We start from the raw sequence: 13,923 nt of genomic DNA on the forward strand, positions 1-13,923 counted from the left end.
AGCACCGAAGACACCTACAGAAATTCGTCAATTTCTAGGTCTTGCCGGCTACTATCGCAGGTTCATTCAGAACTTCTCCAGCATAGCGAAACCTCTGACAACCCTGACCCAGAAAGGCGTGACCTTTGACTGGGAAGAGAAACAAGAAAGAGCGTTCCAAACGCTCAAAAGAGCCTTGTGCACCGCACTGATACTATCCCTCCCCGAAGGCATACAAGACTTCATTTTCTGCTGCGATGCATCCAAACAAGGACTCGGATGTGTTTTGATGCAGCGAGGTAAAATCATAGCCTATGCCTCGAGACAGCTAAAGACACACTAGGTTAACTACACCACCCATGATCTTGAACTAGGAGCAGTCGTATTTTCTCTAAAGATCTGGAGACACTACCTGTATGGTACAAAAAGCACGATCTTTACAGTCCATAAGAGTCTACAACACATCTACGATCAGAAAGAGCTCAACATGAGACAACGACGGTGGGTAGAGCTACTCAATGATTACGAGTGTGAAATCGTTATCATCCAGGTAAAGCCAATGTAGTAGACGATGCCCTAAGTCGGAAAGAATATACTGGTCGTAGAGTCAAATCTTTGACACTAACTATCCATTCACACTTGTCCATGCAAATTAAGGAGGCTCAACTCGACGCTTTGAAACCTGAAAACATGGCAGGTGAATCCCTTAGAGTGATGGATAAGAACTTGGAAGTCAAGGGTGGCGGAGCCTTATACCTCATGAATCGGATCTGGACACCGAAACACAGTGGCTTCAGAGACTTGGTCATGACGGAAGCTGACAACACTCGTTATTCCATCCACCCGGGTTCAGATAAGATGTATCTGGATCTTAAAAAGTTATACTGGTGGCCTAACATGAAAGCATATATTCCTACCTTCGTGAGTAAATGCCTTACTTGCGCAAAGGTCAAGGTCGAATACCAGAAACCCTCCGGCCTCCTACAGCAACCGGAGATACCAGAATGGAAGTGGGAGCGGATCACTATGGACTTCATAACAAAGTTGCCCAAGACGACGGGTGTACTTGATTCCATATTGGTCATCGTCAATAGACTAACCAAGTCTGCACAATTCCTGCCGATCAAAGAAACAGACAAGATGGAGAAACTTACAAGAACTTACATTAGGGAAATTGTAAGGCTGTACAGTGTTCTTTTATCTATTATCTTGGACAGAGATAGTAGACTTCGAGGTTCTGGCAGTCATTACAAAGTTCCCTAGGAACTAGGCTGGACATGAGTACAACCTACCATCCACATACCGACGGGAAAAGTGAGAGAACTATCCAAACCTTAGAAGATATGTTGCGTGCCTGTGTGATTGACTTTGGAAAAGCTTGGGATACCCATTTACCCCTCGTTGAATTTTCTTACAACAACAGTTATCACACGAGCATAAAGGCAGCTCCATTCGAGGCCCTCTATGGCCGAAAGTGCAGATCCCCTCTGTGCTGGGCTGAGGTGGGTGATGCCCAGTTAGCTAAGGGACGAGTTCCCGAAAGCACTCTCAAGGGTCCGGAGATCATTCGGAAAAAAACAGAGAAGATCGTTCAAATTTGTGAACGATTGAAAGCCTCTAGAGACCGATAGAAAAGCTACGTTGACAAGCGAAGGAAACCGTTGGAATTCCAGGTGGGCGACCGAGTCCTACTAAAGGTCTCACCCTGGAAGGGCTTAATACGCTTTGGAAAGCATAGGAAGCTCAATCCAAGATACATAGGGCCTTTCGATATTCTCGCGAGAATCGGCCCTGTAGCTTACAAACTCAATCTACCGCATGAACTCAGTAACGTACATCCTACCTTCAACATCTCGAACTTGGAAAAGTGTCTATCCGACGAGACTCTTGTTATTCCACTTGACGAGATCAAGATCAACGAGAGCCTCAACTTCGTGGAGGAACCAGTAGAGATCATGGACCGAGAGGTCAAGCAAACAAAGCAGAGCCGTATCCCGATAGTGAAGTTGCGCTGGAACGTAAAGCGTGGACCTGAATACACTTAGGAACGAGAGGATCAGACAAAACTGAAATACCCTCATCTTTTCGCTTAGTTATTTGTAACTTCTTATTTGCTTAAATTCTAATTTCAGGACGAAATTCCTTCTAACGGGGGGATGATGTGACAACCTGGAATTTCCATTCTGTACAAACAATATCACTTCAATAGAAGTTATATCAGTCACAGTAAACTTTAAGACTTTTCCGTATAAGTTTGAGTAATTTAGGGTTTACACTTCAGGAAATATTAGGAGAATGGATGCATTAGGGTTTTGTGCAACACTGTTATTGCAACACTCTATTATATTAGAGATCATTTCGGGAATAAAATATTTTCTGCCAAAAATCTCAGGACCATAAATAGAATTCTGAACCAAATTCATTCATTATTCGCATTTCCAACTAGAGAAAAGCCATTTTCTCTCTCACGGATCTTCAGGTTTTTATCCCAAAACGTGAGTAAATCTCTCTAGTAGTGTTAGAAATCATATTATGTGTTTATAACATGATTTAGATAGCTAAATAACTAGATTTAGGAGTTTACTCCCCAAGGTGTTCTTGGGCGGTAAACTCCCGAAACAAAGCCTAGCCACTCACCCGTTTTATGCTACTACCTTGGACTCGTATATGGGTGTATTTGGGACATGAAAACAACAAAGAATCACCAAGTTTTGGGTGTTCATAGCCCAAGAAGATCTTGGACCGTGAACTCCAAAATCATGGACAAAAGGGTGCTTTTAAGGAACCTAAAGCCTTGGACATTTACATGGAATTGTTCCCACTTAAATCAAGGACCTTAAACACATCTAAACACCCCTCAAAGTGAGTTCACGACCCTAATAAGGTTCTTGGACTGTGAACATCAAACAAAGGCACCAAAGTGTGCCTAAGGCCTTCATATGCTTGGGATAAAAGTCTAAGACCTATACCACATGTGCAAGAGACTTGAAAGCATCAAAAACACCATTCCAAGGGAGTTTACGGCAGTAAAATCCAAAGGAATTGGCCTTGGGGCCGTATACTCCTCTAAGGAGTGTTTCTATGCCCTAAACCCTTCCAAGAATTAAACCACCAAGTTGGAATACTTCTAGGGATCATTTGGAACCTCAAAACAACCAAGAACATTAAGTCTTGGAGTTTACGGCCGTAAACTCAAGAGTATACAACCGTAAACTCCATGTGTGAGGTTATATGGAGAGTAAACTCCATGTGTGAGGTTATTTGGAGAGTAAACTCAAGTATAGGGTCCTTCGGAACCCTAAAGCCAAGTGCCTTGTCCCACAATAGCTTAGATGCAATCCTTAGGGCTTATAACACTTATATAAAGTGTTTATTATGTTCTAGGATGCCTTAACATTTTCAATTAGTAATTTAAGACTAATTGAGTGCATATATCTTCGGATGATCATTAGGTTACCACTTATATTAGGAGTCAGCTACGGGACTAACCGTTCCTCCAACCTGCTGCTGCTACAGAGGACAATTGGGCAATCTTCGGATGTTCATTAGGTTATACATATCGCTTACTGCGATGGCGTGTTAGTCCTGGTATCCAGTGATAACACTTACATGGTTATATTTTTCCTATTTTCTTTATTTTGTGATATATTCACATTAACGATGAGTTAGACCAATTACTGTTGGTAGTAGTCAAAAAGAAGGAAAAACTATCATTTTACTTACAAAACATTCGGGTCTTGGTAGAAGACTACATTTCATTCTAGCAGGAAATAAGGGATTTCTTAGGGTTTTTCATACTTATATCAACTGTCTTACTTCAAGGTTTTACAAGACATTCATAACAGTTTATCAAAGCAAGACAATGACACTTAAATACTTATGAATTCACCAACTTTAAAGATGATACTCTCTTTCAAAATAACTTGTATTCTCAGGTCATCAGTAGACAGGTACGGTGGTCAGGTTTTGAGAAGACGGAGCAGACAAGTCTCATCTTTTATTTTGATTATATTTTTGGTGTCTTATTACAATGAAAGAACACACATGTATTAAAACTTTACTTATAATGCAACAGATGATGTTGTTGCTTGTTTACTATTTTACAATGTTGTGATACTATACATGACATCCTCCACCCCTGAACATTTCCGTCGTTCTTGGTTTTGGGGTGTGACAGACACCCCACACCTTACTGCTAGCTACAGTAGGTCCTGCAGGTCTACGGGTGACAAATGTCATTTCAGTTTCGTGACGCTTGAGAAACGTCGTGGCAGGTTCATTCAGTCATAGTATGGTTATAACGACTCACATAGGGAGATAACAGTACATAAAGTTTATGGGATTTTTATAAAACCTAAAGGGGTTTTATGTTGATTGAAAATCACTTCTTATATCAATAAGTACAAATATTACTGTACACTTTCGGTTTTGGTATTTATGACTACACATCATTTGAAACCACTTTTATATCTTTAAGTATGGACAATACTTGTTATTTCTCGGTCCTAGGATTTATGACTACATATACATAATAAAGAAAATATTGGATTTTCTGGATACATATTCTAACGCTTTTACAAGGAAAACGGTTTACTTATCTAATGAAATCTCTTATGAACTCACCAACCTTTGTGTTGACACTTTTTCAAAACTACTTGTATTCTCAGGAATTCAGTGAAACAGGAAATCAACAACGTTTTGAGGATGGGACGATAATTCGTCACACAGCTCATTTTGTATCATAATGTAATTGATTTGAATCATGTAAACATATACTTTGGTGTAACTTTTTTTTTCAATTATATTTGTGATGGTTGTATTTACTTTGAGCACTATTATACTCGTTGTTGTGATACTCTACATGAAGTCCTCCACCCCCGGACGTTTCCGCCATCCTTGGTTTGGGGGTGTGACTATGCAAGAGGTGCTTATCAAGCACATTCGTTCAGCCTAGCATATTTTGGATGTTCCAAACCACAAATTTGATAGGATGCTTGTTATTCTTGATGAAACATTTGCTCACCTTAAAGCTCAGGCTCTTACAACCAAGGCATATGACAAACTCATCAAGCATCACAATATAAGTTTTTAATGAGTATTCGAATGATTAGAGTAGATCAAGTCAGAATATGTACTTACATCAGAGTCAATGTCATCCCATGCAAGAGGGGGAGAAAGAAGAATGATAAAATGGAAACCCTTCTCGAACTATGAACTCCGAGATGAATCTACTAATGAGGAAGTTGTGGAAATGGAAGGTATTGATAATGAAGAGGTTGAAGATGATCAAGGTAACTTAGCAAAAGATGTTATTTTCGGAATACAAGCTATCAGGGAACCTCCCATCAATGTCCTTTCGGAAGTAGACAATATGAAATGGTCCTCGGTTTCTTGGCCATCATCATTACACCAAACCTTTCAAAAGAGTCGATTCATGTCTAAGGTAAAAACCAAGTTGACGTTTGATGCTTTTTGAGGCACTCATCCAATGTTTCCTCCAATTCCTAATTCAAGGATTGTTCAAATAGATGAATGTTCTCATTCCAGGAAACCTGATGAAATTCCTGAAGAACCTCTGATTCCTCCTCCATCTGAGCTACTCATCACTGAGTCTGGTTAACAAATCATCTCCTCTATTTCGTCCCAACGTGAAAAATTCAAAGAAAGAAATCAAAAACATAGATACAAGATCAGATAGCCTAATGAAGTCGGTTAAAAAGTAAGAGGGTTGCTCCAAGGATCAATTACAACAACCATTGGAAGAAAGCATTCAGATTCAAGCTCTCAAAGATAATCCAAATCTAATGTTGGGTATTTCTCGTCTCTTGTGAGAAGGGGTTATACATGATATACATTTTGTTCCCTTCATGTATTGATAACTTTTTACTCTACCAACGCACGACCGCAAAAGAAAGTGTGGTCTCGGAAAAGAATCACCAAGATAGCTAGTCATGGTAGAAAATTAAAAAGAAAGTTTGATCTTGACTGTCTCCTATACAAATATTATATTTCTCAGAAGAAAGAATCTGCCATCACAATCACAGATATAGACTTTCCTTTAATAAATCCAAATAAAATCCTTGCCATAGCTGCTAATATTTTAGATCGTCAAACAAATGATTCAAGCATTGGAGCCTACAACTCTGCTATTTGCTTCTTGAAGAAATACATAGCTGAATTTTGTTGATCAGATGTTGAGTTTGTTCATCTCTTTTGGAACGGAAAATCATTTAGCCAAGATCACTACCAAACGCTCTGAAGCTCAGATCTTAGCTGAAGGAGCAATCGAAGAACCAAAACTTGGTTATGTATACCTCAAGAAGAATGCCAATCGAAAGGAATTTTTCATAGTGCTTGACAAGCATCTCATTCCTACCAAGATTCTTTAAAATTTCATGTCTAATGTTGCTAAGAGTGATTCTTTCGAACACGTCAAGAAGAAATTCATTGAGCATCTCAAATGGAACATCAAAGTCCTTATCTATTTGTGTTTGATCAAGCAAAGTGATAAATTAAATGATTGTTAGAATCACTTAAGGGATATTGTTGATACATGACAAGTGATCCTTTAGCAGTTCGACATTAAGCTGTCCGAAATGAGAGTCTTTCGAAGTGAGAAATGTTCTGAAATGAAGCTATTACTGAAATGAAGTTCTATCTGAGATGCGTCTTTTGTTACTTGTTATTTTGAGTTTGCCATCTGCATTAAATGTTCCTAGTACTATTTTATTTTGTAGTTATTTTTTTATAGTATAATACCTAGGACAAGATCAACAGAAGTGGCTACATCAGTCTATTGACTTTCATATTTCTTTTAATCCATGCACTTTATGAGATTTGTCTTATTGTCACTCCTTGTCTATTTAAGGAGTTTTAATCTTCATACTAAGTACACATTAGTGCAACATTCACCTTTCTAATCAATACCAAGAATCATCCAGTCAATCATTCTCTCTTACATTCTTATTGTTCTTAAATCACTTTACATTGTTCATCCTTATTAATCATTCACATCTCGAGTACTATGTTGAACATCTAAATTCCGAGACAAGACTACTTTACCAGACATGACTGGATCTCCAATGGCAGCAAACATTGATCTTAAGTTAATTCAAGGTTTGAGTTCTCAAACCTTGTTCGCGCATGTCTTTCTGCTTTCACAGTATCTAGAAACTGTAGGTGGGGGTGTCAACCCGTATAGATCGATACATATGTATCTTGCTCCAAGGATTAACGGTTATAGCGATAGGGTATACTAAGTGTTAAACTTAGGTAATGAATGGTTTCTCACTATAAAGATCATTAACTAAGGTATACGATAAAGTTTCACTATAAAATCCAAGTAAGTTCGATATATTTGTAAAGTATGTTTTACTCGCTTAAATAGGAAGTAAGTTTTTCAAGTTCATGTTTAAATTCCAAAATCTAAATGTTATAACTTATACATACATTTCTAACATATGTATAAATACATACATGATTTAGGTATAATAATATGAAGTTGACAATTGGTTGTACCACACGTTTTATGACATGCAATATCACATCATAAACTAGTTATGATATAATAGTTTGATAAAATATCATTTACACTAGATATGAGTTTTCATAATCGATATACGTGATTCATAAGTATTCTCCCCCAAAATAATAAAAACGTTAAATGGGGGAACGTAATCACTCACTTTTGTAGCGTGATTAAAAGTTATCTAAGAGTAGGATTTGAACTAGGAAGCACCGTGAGGATACGAACTCGCAACGATCCTAAAACGAGATTGTATTGTAAAAATATGTCAGATGAGGGACTGATTTTGATTAAATGGAAATCAAGTTTGATAATTAGGACTAGTTTTGTCAAAATTATCCAATAGAGGGGCCTTTTGATTAAGTTTTAATCAAGGTTTGTAGAGGTTTGAGTAAATTTGCAAAACAATTTTCAAGTAAGGTTGGAATAATTAATTTCAAATCAATGTTTGAAATGTTTGTCTTTCTTCTCACTGTTTATGTCGAGGAAAGCAAAAGCAAACCGGAAATGGGTAAGGGACTAATTTGTAACTTGATTTTAAGGGGGACTGGTTTTATAATATCAGTAAGGAGAGGGGTTATTTTTAACTAAGTTGAAATGAAGTTTGAACAGTTTTCTTCTCCCTCCTGCTTTCGTTTCCACGCAGGTATCATGACCCAAAATTTGGGTCTCTTGATCTCATCGATTACTAACAATAGAAACAACAAAAAAGGAATAGTACGATAGTAGCGATCGATACCTACCACAGTGGAGGGTGCGGCTGGTCGGAAAACCTCACGGTGGCAGCAACCAGTGGCAACGGGTGGTGATGGGTGGTGTGCTCTGGAAGCTCTGCTGCTTCTCCTTTGCTTTTCTGTCAGCGAGAACTCGGAGAGAGGGACGAGGAAGGTGGCATTTGGTTGGAGTGATAGTAGCATAAATGGTGGGTGGCGGTGGTTTGCGTTGGCAGTGGGTGGCAGCCCCACTGCTTTTCTTGCTTCTGGCGGTTCACGACAAGGAAGGGAAAGGGGAGTATCGATTGGTGGGACTCAGTGGCAGCTTTTCTCGACAGAATCAGTGGCTAACATGGTGGTTCGGGTGGTGGTGATTCACTCCACTAAGTGGTGGATTAAAACTGATAGACGGAGAGCAGACGGAGAGCATAAGGCTATCAGGAGTGGAGAGATCTCCACGCGTGGAATGCTTACGTGGAGGGTTTCTCCACACGTGGGTTGGTCGTGGCGTGGCTTCCAGGACGGACGAAGACGCGTACATTGATTGGCCATTCAATTTTCAACCGTTGGAGTATTAAATAAAAAAAAAATCTTTTTTCTTTAATTTACTTTCTCTATTTATATATACTTCCACATACACAATTTTTTTTAAAACATACATACAAATTCTCTCAAATCAAACATACAAACTCAACCAAAAAATGGATAGCGATTCTAATGACAATTTGGTTTTGCACACACTATTGTCTGCGGCACAAAACGTGATTCGTCAGAGAGGGGAAACTTCACATCGCGAGAAGAAACATAGAAAATATATCAATCGGGATCGAGAGGCGGCACATGAACTTTTGGTACGTGATTATTTTGCCCCTGATAGTCTTTATGACCTTTCGAAATTCGAAGACCGTTTTCGTATTAGTAGAAAACTATTTTTACGTATAGCTTCAGATTTGGAACGTAATTATGAGTTTTTCCAATTACGTTGGGATGCTAGATGTAAACGTGGTTTTACCACAATACAAAAATGTACGGCCGCTCTTAGACAATTGGGATATGGTATAACCGCAGACGCATCAGATGAGTATCTGAAAATATCTGAGAGGACGGGTCGAGATTGTACATATCTTTTCTGTGAGTATGTTATAGAGCTTTACCGTGACATATACCTGCGACATCCGACTAAAAGTGATGTCGAACAGTTGTATGCCGCGCATGAAGCTAAACATGGTTTTCCAGGGATGCTTGGTAGTATTGATTGTACACATTGCGAGTGGGCAAATTGTCCCAATGTGTGGCGTGGTCAGCTCACACGAGGAGATCATGGGGTCCCGACTGTTATACTGGAGGCGGCTGTTTCAAACGACCTATGGTTTTGACATGCATTCTTTGGTATGGCAGGGTCAAACAATGACCTGAATGTGCTCCACGCGTCTCCGATATTTAACGATATTTTGCAGGGTAAAGAACCAGATATGTCATACGTTGTGAATGGAAATGAATACAAGTATGGATATTACCTAGGTGATGGGATATACCCAGAGTATGCTACATTTGTTAAGTCTTTTTCTTTTCCAGCCGATGAGAAACGAAAATTGTTCATGTTAGCTCAGGAATCTGCACGGAAGGACGTTGAAAGAGCATTTGGAGTCCTAAAACAAAGATGGCACATAATCAATCATCCAGCAAGAACATGGGATAGGGCAAAACTAACGACAGTGTTGACTGCCTGTGTGATTTTACATAACATGATAATAGAAGAAGAGGGCAGAGCTATTTGTTCATATATCGACAACGATGCACTTAACCCACCTGCAGTAATACAAGTTGGCAGCCCGGCATACTTCTCTAGGGTTTTGGAAATACAAAATCGTGAAACGCATCACAATCTACGATATGATTTGACCGAGCACATATGGGGGAGACAACACCAAAGGGAAATGACGATGAAGACGAAGAGGATGAGGACGATGATTACGACGAGAATGCAGACGGTGACGACGAGTCGGATGAGGATGAGGATGATGATGATGACAACAAGTAGTACTGTTCTACGGTTTTTGTGTTTCACTTTTTTTTTTTTTTTTTTTTTTTTTTTTTTTTTGTTTTTAAGTTAAGTAGTGTAGTGGTTGATTTGTTAGGTTTTATGTGTGTTTTAGTAATTTTAGGTTTTAAATTTCTATGTTTTTAATTAATGAAAAGTTTTTTTTTTTTTTTTTTTTGTATTTTCAAAAAATTTATTTATCTTATAAATTATGTTTTTTTTTTTTATTTCATATGGTGTTACAAAAAATAAAAAAATTTACCTATTTTAAAAATTATGTTATTTACTTAATAAAATGTTAAAATAATAATAATAATAAAAAAAGTAAATGTTGTTAGTGGTGACCATTTCCATAGTGGAGTGGGTTGGTGGTGAAGGTGACGTGGCGTATATGTGGCACTAATTTTCCAGTGAGTTTGTAGTGACCACTCCATATAGCCTAAGAGAGATCCAGTAAACCGCTTAGTCAAAATTTTATTTTAGAATAAACCAAATAATATATATATATATATATATATATATATATATATATATATATATATATATATATATATATATATATATATATATAACTAAATTGTTATTTAAGTTGTACACGATTTTGTCTTACAAAAATGTATCCCCTTCTAATAATTTCAAGTTTTGAATAAAATATGATATATCAAAACCCTAAATCTTTTTATTTAACAAATATATATATTATACATACCATATATATGTAACCTTAATTTTGTGTCGATGTGCCAATTAGGGATGTGCAAAAAAACTGCGAAACCTAAAAACCGCGGCGATTCGGTCGATACATAACCGAAAAAACCAAAACCGAAATCGAAAAAGGCCAAAACCGCAAAGCCTAAAAAACGAAACCGATTCGGTTTGGATATTCAGATACCCGTAGATATCCGAACTGAATCGTATTATATTAGTTATATGAATATATATTATTTTTATTATGTAATGTAAATATAATAGGCTACAACGCTTCAAGAAGTCACGAATTTTTGTTACAGATAATTAATTTTTATAGCCCAAATGGAAAAAGGCCCAAATCGTTTACTCATTCTACGATTTCTCTTCCATAGGCGCTTAGCCGCTTAGGGGTTAGGGCAAATTTCAAACAACGACAACACATTGTTGATTGTCCGAATCACAGACTCACAGTCACGATGTCGTTGTCACGCCATTCCTTTCCCGCTCGCCGCTCACCGGAATTCCGCCAGCCATCGTTCTCGCCATTGGAATGCAGCGACATCGTTAGTTGTTACAGAAAGAGCTGGAAGGAAGAGGCAGTTCACCATTCACATCTTCAACAATCGTTACAGCAGGACGTTGTGCTCTAATTCTCTCTACTCGGTAATTCAGTATCCGATTTCCGTAATTCTCTCTACTCGGTAATTCAAATTTTCTTTGTCAAAATTTTGGCACTAGTGACCACTGTCGACTTTTATCTTTATGAATTTTTTTTCTTTCACAAATTTTTGGTATATCTATCTGTTAAATGTGCTTATATACCAGTGTATGTCATTTGTTAAATGTGTTTATATCAATGTCTGGCATGCCCATAGCCCTGTATGCATGTATGTACAGTAGTCACAATATGGTACTTGGTATCTAAGTGTTTATGTGATTACAACTTTAGATTATGTATTTATATCAATATCAACTCAGCTAATGAATTATGAAGGTTTTTCTTGTTGAATTAGTTATCAATATACACTTTTAATTACTTATTCAAATGAATTTGTTGTTGACATAAATGAAAACTTCTGCTTCTGAATGTTGTAAAATAGGCTGAACAAAAGCTTGTTAATAACATGTTAAGTAAATTATTCTAGTCACATTAGTTTCAATATTAGACTTTCATATTTTTTTATATGTTTTTTTGAGAAATGAAAAATGGCTGAAATGGAGATTGATGGTGATTCGTTTCCAACACAACAAGCTAGAAGTTCAAATGCAAGTGTGAATCCTTCACCTACAACAAAAACTTCTAAGCAAGTGGATGAAGGAAAAAAGACCGAAAAGAGAACGCAAAAAAGCAGATATTTCTGAAGCATGGTGACATTTTACTAGAGATCCTGATGATCCTAATTACTCTATTCGTAATCATTGTACTAGACGATTGCATTGTCGAAGTAAGAATGGAACTAGTTATATACACATGGGCGGCTCAAACAATTTGGAGGCTCTATGCGAACAAAAAATTTAGGGCCTTTTGGTCTTTACTATACTTAATCTTGTCTGTAAGTCAATCCATGTTCCTGAGTGATATTTTCTTTTAAACATGATTATTAGTTATTTTATTAATAAGAACAATAAATAATCACCGACACACCTACAAATGAACATACTATATACATGAAGTAATGGATTATAGATTAATAGAAATACTCGTTGCCTTGAAAATTGATGATAATGGAAAGCTCAAAAATTGGAAAAGTCGAATTTGGTCCAACCCCGATTCTATATTGTGTAATAGAAAAAATATAAAAGTGAAGATTGTCTTTTTTTTTTAGTTTAAACTTGTAGTTTTTAATGAAAAAGAGAACTTAAACTTCTAGGATTATAGTATTTACAGTCAATTCAGTAAACAAAAATTCAGAAAAACACAAGATGTAAACAAATGAAGGTATCAAGTGAAAACAAATTAAGGTATCATATAAGTTGTAATACCTTGTAACGATGCTAGAAACCTTTAACATTCTATGATATTCCTAAAGATACAAATAACGCAAAAAATGAGTGGAAACACTAACTCAAAAATCAAAAATCAAACAGAAAAAAAAAATCGAGAATAGAAGGAATAAACTAAAAACAGAAATAGATGATAGAAATTTCTGAAATTAACCCTAATAGATACGAGAAGATACCTTGATTCATCAAAGTCTTTAGAAAAGCCAAGAATGGATAAGGAAGAAAAATAAATGGCATAAGCTATTTCGGTGGTTCAAGAATCACCTAATCATGAAACCTTACTTTCACTCTTCAACAATTCAAGGACGAGACTCGAGAAGCCTAATAGAATTGAGAAAAGAGAACTAGTCAATCAGAGGTTGAGGTTTAGAGTACAATTCTGGAATAATGGAGAAGGAATGAAGAAGAACAAAAGTGTACTCGTCATTTTTATTTGAGGCGTGTAATGTAAGGGTGAATGCAGAAACGTGAAGAGAAGTTGAGAAGCTATGGAATATTGGAATAATCGATAATAGCTGATTAGGGTTAAGTGGGGTCCTTTACAAAATGTGGCCCTAAGCCCTACCTTACATTTTCAATACATAGAGTCGGCTCTGTCTATACAAGAAAACGAAGAAAGTATTTCTAAATTTGTCCCTTGGAAATTTGACCAAACCAAGTGTAGATATATGTGTGCTAGAATCATCTTTATTGACGAATTACCTTTCAAGACTATCCATCATGAAGGGTTCCATTACCTAGTGAACATGTTGCACAACAATTTCAAATCTCTTCATGAACCGCTAATACTAATGATTGTTTGGAGATATACAAGTGAGAAAAATAAAAGTTGAAGAATATTTTGCTAAGAACAGAGAACGAGTTTCTTTAACAACCGATCTATGGATGCCTAGGAAAAATATTAGTTACATGTGTTTGATAGCTCACTTTATCGATAAAGACTGGACCATTTACAAAAGAATAATAAACTT

At 36.9% G+C, this 13,923-nt stretch overlaps 1 long non-coding RNA gene across 1 annotated transcript; it reads left to right on the plus strand.

Moving 5' to 3' along the window:
• The first annotated feature begins 11,281 nt into the window (after positions 1-11,281).
• LOC145043210 (uncharacterized) lies at positions 11,282-12,584 on the plus strand. Its single transcript, XR_013680921.1, has 2 exons — positions 11,282-11,611; positions 12,146-12,584. It is a non-coding gene; the product is annotated as an uncharacterized LOC145043210 (long non-coding RNA).
• Positions 12,585-13,923: the final 1,339 nt, after the last annotated feature.

This window comes from Lactuca saligna, chromosome 4, assembly GCF_052625555.1.
Source record: "Lactuca saligna cultivar CGN05327 chromosome 4, ASM5262555v1, whole genome shotgun sequence".
NCBI classification, from domain to species: Eukaryota; Viridiplantae; Streptophyta; class Magnoliopsida; order Asterales; family Asteraceae; genus Lactuca; species Lactuca saligna.